A 9,233-nucleotide genomic window follows, 5' to 3' on the forward strand; every position below is an offset into this window, starting at 1 on the left:
AAAAAGTTAGCTGACTGATTTCTAGCCATTCCCGAAATTTTATGCAGGCTATGTGCTGTATACGACACAAGTTTGTTTTAGATTCACTGGTCGGGTTAACGGCGCACGGTACTGATGGTCTTTTTTTTTTGGTTCCCATTTTGTTTCTTCTCTTAGGGTTTTCTTTTTGGAGGGTACAACCGGCTGGTCAGAATTGTACGCATATGCACCAACCGGCTAGCCCCAGTAATATGCCTCTTTCCTTGCGTACACCGACTAGAAACCAATGTGCCATACAACTAACGGTGCACGCCAGAGTAGAAACCAAACATACTGCTGCGTGGCTAGCCTCATTAGGCAGAAAACTTCAACTGTCCAGGAACATGCCAGGCACAAAAAAATTCAGCCATGGATCTAGGGTGCAAACCAAACTAGCCCATCCTCTGGTTAATTGCGTCATTATGTTAGTAGGTTGTAATTAAATAACCAATACCAATACCAATTTACTGAATTCCAATGATCACCACGTTTCGTCCCATGTTGCTTCAAGAAAAAGTTCTCTCGACTAGAGAGAGTTAATAGCTAATCAAACTTTTATGCTAATTGACCTGGAAGAGGGGTTCATGCCTATCCTTGCCTTGCATCTATAATTAAGTTCAAAAAGTATTGAAATGTGCAGCCGCGCGTGTAGAGACCCAATGCCATTTTGCCAACATGAGGTATACAGCGCAGTGCTACTACCTTTGATTAGTTAACCAAGGCAAAGGTTGTCACAATGTGTTTGTTTGTTTTGAGGTGGTTGTCACAATGTTCTTGTTTGTTTGGATATGCAGATCCTGCTTACTTCCAAGGCTGCAAGTTAGTATCATGCTTTGCTCTTGATATGGTAGAACAAATTGTGGAATTTATTGCGGAGTAAAATAAGATTGAGTACGTAAGCAATACAAATGATACCCTTGTTGTCGACAAATGGAAGAAGCCAACTGTAGTTGCTTGGTTATTTCTTAGCTCTACATATGCATGCCAACTGAAGCTAGCTAGCCAGCTAGCTATCTGTTGGGTGTCGGCTTAGGTAGAACGTTAACATCCATATCTATAGAAAATTAAAACATATATGGGCAAGGCAGTGGCGACTATTGGTCGTATCAGGCGGAGTTTCCCTGGCAAAGTCTACACCTGCCCACTTGACCGTGGACATTGTCGTATCCTATGTAAAACTGACCCACCCACACGCTGTCATCGACTATATATACTTTCTGTCCTTCAATGATATCATGCCGAAGAATAAAATGATGTCTTCGGATGCTGCATTTCCATTTCCAACATCACCAAGATATATCACTGGACAATCCGAATGGCATTCCAGTGTGGTCAAAGGCAGAGAGCAATTACAATTCACGTGCTCACTAGCTTTCCCACAATGGCAGTGCGTGCATCTGAGCAACAATAAAGACAGAACTGTGCGAAACACGCAACCGTCCTCGTAGAAATAACAGCTAAAGGTAAATCTTTGTAATGCCTTTTGGATGCAGAAACGACTTGTAAGAGGAAACTTAGGAACATCTATTCCAGACTGCTACTGAACAAAAAGCGAAAAGTAGATCTTTGTAAGCGCGGACGGGTGCATGAATTACATTTTCCAACGAAAAAGGAGAAACCATACATTTTGCGAAAGTATGTAGCTAAAACCTCTGAAAATTAACCTGAGAACCGGATGAGGAGGAGCAGCAGCAACTCTCATATTGGTGATGCTCCTGGTTTTTGGCTTTGTCTACCTAAAAGGCATATACCGAGGAAACAACAGAAAACCCGGTTATGTATGTCCAGCACCTGTCGTGCAGTGCAGCAGCATCCCTTCAGCCCATTCAACAAGAGAGTGTTGTTATGTGTCCAAATGTGCCATCAAGAGAACGAGCTGGTAGCAAGTTTGATGCCCAAATCAGTCGGCGTCAACTTCATCCAGGAAACAGAGAGCGTCTCCATTCCAACAGCACCTAGATTTATCACTGAAAGAAGTAAAATAACAATCGGAGTGACATGCAAATGTGTACACAGAGAGAGCTCCATGACAGTTTGTTAGAGTTAAACTTCTTGTCGTGTCATTGAGTTGAACAAGTGCGTAAGTGTGAAGGATACAACTGTGTGGTGTGCCAAGTGCAGCGGCCTGCAACTTGCACACGTTTCTGTCCCGGTGAGTTGAAGCAGCTGGGTGCGACGGTTCAGTGTTTAAGTTCAATGTTGTATAGTTTCTGTCTCCTCTGTTTTCAGTTACTCTGCTTCTGCTTCTTCTCTGAAACTCTGAAGCGGGCATCACTGTTTGTGTGTGTCCACATAAAACAGAGGGCGTGAGAGGCCTACACAGTTCGCATGTTCATGACCTTTCACGCAATGGCCGTAGCCAATTTTAAAAAAGCAACAGTGCTTGCATCTCAGCAACAATAAGCACCCACTGCAGAACGATGAACGGACCCATCGATCTCCAAAACAACAACAAACTTTTGAGACTGCAGCCTGTAACACCCCCCGGTTTCCAATAATCGATTTTTCCATAAATCGTGCTTTCGGACTCTTTATCCATGTTTACTTGGTCCATCAATTCATAAATCCGACTCTTTAGTTGATTCAGGCTCGCCGAGATAGTCGAAATGCACTACCTATTTCCTCGAGTCGGACTCCGGGTTCATCTCCTATGATTTATTTCAATCCCACGGCTCATATTAGTAGGGAATTTCAAAATATTCTCTAATTCAGGAAATAGAAAAACTGAACCTTATCTCTTACCTCTCCCTCACAATGTGAGCTCTCCTTGTCCATAGGAGGCGTGCTCCACATCTTTCTTCTCTTCCCCAAGCCGAAGGGAAGAATCCCTTTCTCCTCTCTTCTCCAGCCAGCCTACTCCCTCCTCCCTTCCTTCCCCACTCCTCCCCAGGTGCCTCCTTGCTGCACCACGCCCTTCACCACCTCCATGGCTGCCCTTTGATTTAGGGCTTTGAGGAAGAAGGAAAGGAGACAAGAAGAGGGAGAACAAGAAAGCTTCCCCAACTTTTCCCTTCACCAAATCTTTGTGATTTGACCATAGAGGTGAGGTTCCCCACCATTTATGATCTATCACCATCTATTAGTGATAGGGTTAGGACAAGAAACCTATGTGAAGGAATTGGGGAAAAAGTAGTTTATGCTGCTGTTTCTGGGCGTTCAGATCTGGAAACCAGCAATTTCGATTTCCTATATGGCAAAATTAGGTGGGGGTCATGTGGAATATTTTGTAGTTATTGTTACCACGATCGTTTTGAGTGGTCATTCACTCAATTTGGTTCAGCCGTTTAGCCGGGGCGATAAAAACAAGTTGCTGCTCTGTTTCTGCAAAACAGCATTTCTATAGTTTTTGCCCATAGCTTTTCAGGATCTTCGAGGGCTGATAAATTGATGCTACGCAATGGTATAGCTACATGATACATTTTAGTTCTTAGATCAATTTTATTTACTTACTCCCCATGAGTATTGGTCTTGCTATGGATTTCCAAATGAGGCTACTCATTATTCCTGAATCTGAGAACAACAGAGATGTTTTTGCTGGTTTTGACCCACATAACCTCATAATCTGAGGTTGAATAGTCGGAGTTATTTGTAGATGAGTTCCCCATGAATCCATAGCCATCTCGTTTGCATGTTTTAGAGCTTCCTAGCTTCAGCTATGATTTTTTCCGTGAAGGGACAGCAAAGGGTTGCTTCCCAGAATGCGATTAGGCGCGTTTTTGTGTGTGCTTTACATAGCTTGCTACAACACCAGCGGGCGGCGGCGGCTTCAACAACAACAACGGCCGTGGTCCTCCCTCACGTGGTCGCCCTCGCTGCCAGCTTTGCAAGAAGTCTGGCCACGAGGTTATCGACTGCTGGCATCGGTTTGACGAGGACTACGTGCCTGATGCCCGCCATGTTGCTGCTGCCATGCGTGAACAGGGCGGCGACGGTGTCTGGTACATTGACTCTGGCGCTACGGACCACGTGACCAATGAGCTCGAGCAGCTTGCCCTTCATGAGCGCTATCATGGCAACGGCCAGATTCACACCGCAAGCGATGGAGGTATGTATATTTGTCACATCGATCAAGGTTCTATTAATTCCCCTACACTTAAACGTGGTCTAGTTCTTAGAGATGTGCTTCATGTCCCACAAGCTGACAAGAACCTTGCATCCATGTCTTGTTTAGCCACTGACAATAATGTCTTCTTTGAAACTCACCACATTATTTTTTCATTAAGGATCGGGCAACGGGGGAACTCCTTCATCACGGTAGATGCGTTGGAGGGCTCTACCCCATTCCATCCGGAGCACTAGGTCGCAAGCGTCGTCAAGTCTACTCCGTCATCAAGCCCTTTTTGGCACGGTGGCATCAACGATTAGGGCATTCATCTTCGATCATCGTCAAACAAATAGTCAATAAAGACAATCTTCTTTTGTCTCATAGTCCAAATAGTGAGTCCATGTGTGAAGCTTGTCAATGTGCCAAGAGCCATCAGCTTCCTTATCCCAAGTCAACTAGTGTGTCTCATGCTTTGTTAGAACTTATTTTCAGTGATGTATGGGGTCATGCCAGAGATTCTTTTGATAGAAAAAAATATTATGTCAGTTTTATGGATGATTATAACAAGTTTACTTGGATATATTTGCTTTCAGAAACTTGTTGAGCGACAATTTGATATAATTTTTTTTTCAGTCCAAAGTGACTGGGGAGGGGAGTATGAGAAACTCAACTTTTTTTTCGTAGCATTGGGATAACCCATCATGTATCTTGTCCTCATGCTCATCAACAAAATAGCTTTGCTGAGCGCAAACATCGCCACATTGTTGAAGTTGGCCTCTCTCTTTTAGCTGATGCATCCATGCCTCTTAAATATTGGGATGAAGCTTTTATCACCGCCACTTATCTTATTAATCATCCTCCCAGTAGAGTCATTGGCAACTCTACCCCTTTAGAGCGATTGTACAAGCGAAAACCTGATTATAACTATCTCAAAACTTTTGTATGTGCTTAATATCCTAATCTGCGTCCTTACAATCGTCACAAGCTTGAGTTTCAGTCCACACAATGTGTCTTCCTTGGCTATAGCAACCTTCACAAAGGCTATAAGTGTCTTGAAATTGTTACTGGACGCATCTATATATCTCGAGATGTTGTTTTTGATGAAACCGTCTTTCCGTTTTCCAAACTTCATCCAAAAGCCGGCGCCTTGCTTCGTGCTGAAATTGCTCTTCTACCGACTATGTTTCGCTTCCTGATCACGGGGGTGCATTAATTGAACCTGATTATGTTGATATATATGCTAATTCAGGGTGTCATTTTATGTACGAGGAAACAAACAAAGCAGGCGCGGAAAATCATGCTGATCTAGTTGACAGCGACAGATCCGAGGCTGATTCGCCCGCCAGGCCTGCCTCCGCTGACGGCGTGCGATCCCAGGCGGATCCTTTACCCGTGCGCGTGGCCACATGCGGGCTGGTGGCCGACAGCTCCGACCGGGTGGACCGCACCAGTCCTGCCGCACCCACGCGCCCATGCGACGACAGTCTCGCCAGCCCAGGTGCGGGAGAGGGCCAGTCGCCCGCCGTCACGTCTCTACGGGACCAGGCAGACCGCGGGTGCGCGGCCGAGTCGCCCGCTGCCACGTCTCTGCGGGTCCAGGCAGACCGCGGGTGCGCGGCCGACCGCACGCGTGAGGCCGGATCTGCCTCGGATCAGGAGCCGGCTGGCTCGCTGATTGCCTTGGATCGCGAGAGGATCAGATCCTCTGTGGCTGATTCAGCTTCGTTAGGATCGCGTGTGCCCTCTACCACAACAGCTGCTCTTGTGCCCTCTACGCCCTTTCTTCGAAATACACGGTCTCGGTCAGGTATTGTCAAGGAAAAACAATAAAATGATGGTACAATAAGGTATGACAAATTAAAACGGGCTTTTCTTACCACTACCGGTGAACCAAATCACTTGCATGATGCTCTTGCTAATAAGGAGTGGAAGGAAGCTATGGATAATGAGTATAATGCACTTACGAAAAATAAGACTTGGCATTTAGTACCACCAAAACATGGGAACAATATTATTGATTGTAAATGGTTATAAAAGATAAAAAGAAAGTCTGATGGAAGCATAGACAGGTATAAGGCAAGAATAGTTGCAAAAGGGTTTAAACAGAGGTTTGAAATTGATTATGAAGATACTTTAGCCCTGTTGTTAAGTCAGCTACTATTCGACTTGTCTTGTCTATTGCAATTTCCAGAGGTTGGAGTTTAAGACAGCTAGATGTCCAGAACGCATTTCTTCATGGTGTTCTTGAGGAAGAAGTGTTCATGCGGCAGCCACCAGGGTATGAGAATCAAAGCACACCACAGTATGTTGTAAGTTGGATAAAGCTCTGTATGGTTTGAAACAAGCCCCAAGAGCTTGGTATTCCAGATTAAGCATGCAGTTACAAAATCTTGGGTTCACACCGTTTAAGGCAGATACTTCTTTATTCTTTTATAACAAAGGCAATGTCACTATCTTTGTGCTTGTGTTATGTTGATGATATAATTGTTTCCAGTTCAAGCTCAGATGCTACTACCTGCTTACTTAAGGATGTGAAGCTAGAATTTGCTCTCAAGGACTTGGGTGACCTTCACTATTTTCTTGGTATAGAGGTAAAAAAATTAAAGATGGTATACTTTTTTCCCAAGAAAAATATACTACTGATATTCTCAGAAGTGTAGGATTGGAACATTGCAAGCCAATAAGTACACCAATTTCTACCTCAGAAAAGCTTACAGTTGAAAGTGGAGAAGCACTTGCGTCAGAAGATGCAACAAATTATAGAAGTGTTGTAGGTGCTTTACAGTATTTAACACTTACACGTCCTGATATTTCCTATTCAGTAAATAAGGTCTGCCAATACTTGCATGCGCCCAGAACCACTCATTGTACTGCAGTGAAGAGAATTCTTAGATATCTCAAGTTTTCAGAAGGGCTTGGGCTTCAGATTATTAAGTCTTCTTCTATGCTTGTTACTGCTTATTTTGATGCTGACTGGGTAGGGTGTGCTGATGACAGAAGGTCTACAGGTGGTTTTGTTGTTTTCTGGGAACAAATCTTGTGTCTTGGAGTGCAAGAAAGCAAGCAACTGTTTCTAGGTCAAGTACAAAAGCTGAATACAAGGCTTTAGCAAATGCAATGGCTGAAGTAATGTGGATACAAACATTACTCTATGAGCTTGGAATTAAGGCTCCACTGTCTGCGAGGTAATGGTGTGACAATATTGGTACAACCTATCGCTCAGCCAATCAGGTCTTTCATGCACACACAAAAGCACATTGAGGTTGATTTTCATTTTGTCAGAGAAAGAGTAACTCGAAAGCTACTGGATATTCGGTTTATACCTACTGGAGATCAACTTGCTAATGGGTTTACAAAACCTCTTACCATGAGAAGGTTGGACGAGTTCAAGTACAACTCAACCTTAGCAAAGTTTTATAAGGTTCAGGTTGAGGGGGAGTGTTAGAATAGTTGGTTAGAGATAGGGTTGTATAGGGATAGATATCTGTTTAAACCTTGTACCCTTCTCTATCTCTTCTTCTGTTATCTCTCTTCTCCTGATCCTCCTGTAACGATCGTTCTCCGCAACGATCTCTCAATCTCGTCTTGTAAGCCACGACATCCTTTCTATATATACAAGTGCGGCCCGAGACAAAGGGTTCAATGCTTCCTATATCGTTTCACAAGGGGATGGATGGATCTAGTCGTCGCCTCGTCGGTCACCAAACCAAGGAACGGAGGTCGTCGCTGGGTGGTCGTCGCTTGGCCTTATTCTATATTGGTCTCTCTGTTCTGTGGGCCCAACTCCACATGACCAAGGAGGATGTGTGTCGTGTGTGCTCTCTCGTGGCACACACAAAATTCACATTGTTTCATAAATATTGCCTTTTTTTTTGAATTTACTGTCTACCATCAGCAGGTCAGCTCGGCAGCCAAAATGTACTCGTCAAAAAATTGAATAATGACATATATTTCAAACTGAATTTATCAATTTGGGATTCCGTTTCACCACCTTCGCTGTCTCGACGAGATCCTTGTTCACCAATGGAACTGACGTCATCGCCGGGTCGTCGTCTTCCTATATCTGTCTCTGTTTTGTGGGCCCGACTCCATGTGACCTAGGAAGATGTGTGTCATGTGTGCTCTCGTAGCACACACAAAATTCAGATCATTTTCCAAAAACTGCCATTTCATTGAATTTATTGTCTACCCAGGAGCATGTGAGCTCGGCAGCCGAAATGCTCTTCTCAGAAAACTGAATAATGACTACATATTTCCAACTGAATGTCTTAATTTGGGATTCCATTTTCACCACCTTCGTTCGTTGTCTTGACCATCTCCTTCAAGCACGATATATGTTGAATATATTTTTCAAAGTTCAAATTTTTTATGTCTTAATGCATGAATGAAATATTGATTAAACTGTCCGAAACCAACTACTTTACCAACACAACTATATACATACTTCGAACCCATGCCACAAATTGGATCAGCTGTCTTTAATATTACAGGATCAAGATAATCATAAATCAAAACAAATGGCCACATAAGGCAGCCATACTGCTCAATTTAAGAAAGGTCTTCTCAATTTAAGAGAAGCTCACAAAGTAACGACGCGTTTGGTTCGGAGCGAACATCGCGGCTTCCGATTCCAGCGTTTTCCAAAACGGTATCCTGCGTTTGGTACGCACACTACGTATTAGCTAGCAGCGTCTTTCGATACGTGGCTTCGCAAAACCGAAAACGGCCGGATCAAAGCTGATTAGGAAACCGGAGGTTGGACGCTCAACCAAACAAAGCATGTATTCGGCAAGAAAACATTGGAAACCGGTGCTTCTCATTACCTGAACGAATACGTTACCAGAGAGTGAACCAAACGCGTCGTAAATGTCTCAGGGAAGGAGCCAAATAAGAGTAACATCTCAAAGAATTATTAAGCTAGAAATGCCTTTACATTATATTCATCTCAAAGAGCAGGCGAAAAAAGCAGAATATAGCACCGAAGGGAGTGGTAGCAACATCAGCAGTAACAACAATGCTCACATGCTACTAAGTAGTAAGTACAGTAGTGCTTGCTGTCAAACAGAATCAGATGACGAAACTTGTGTACAAACGCCTTGTCTCCTCAAAGAGACATGGGAGCTGAGAGTGCATTACTCCCTTGCCCGCATCTCATGGATGGTCTTTTTAG

The 9,233-nt window shown here is 43.8% G+C and overlaps 1 long non-coding RNA gene across 1 annotated transcript; it reads left to right on the plus strand.

The window, feature by feature from the left end:
- The first annotated feature begins 2,724 nt into the window (after positions 1-2,724).
- Positions 2,725-7,715, plus strand: LOC123140079 (uncharacterized). The gene is made up of 2 exons (XR_006469776.1): positions 2,725-4,063; positions 4,242-7,715. It is a non-coding gene; the product is annotated as an uncharacterized lncRNA (long non-coding RNA).
- Positions 7,716-9,233: the final 1,518 nt, after the last annotated feature.

This window comes from Triticum aestivum, chromosome 6B (genome assembly GCF_018294505.1).
Source record: "Triticum aestivum cultivar Chinese Spring chromosome 6B, IWGSC CS RefSeq v2.1, whole genome shotgun sequence".
NCBI classification, from domain to species: domain Eukaryota; kingdom Viridiplantae; phylum Streptophyta; class Magnoliopsida; order Poales; family Poaceae; genus Triticum; species Triticum aestivum.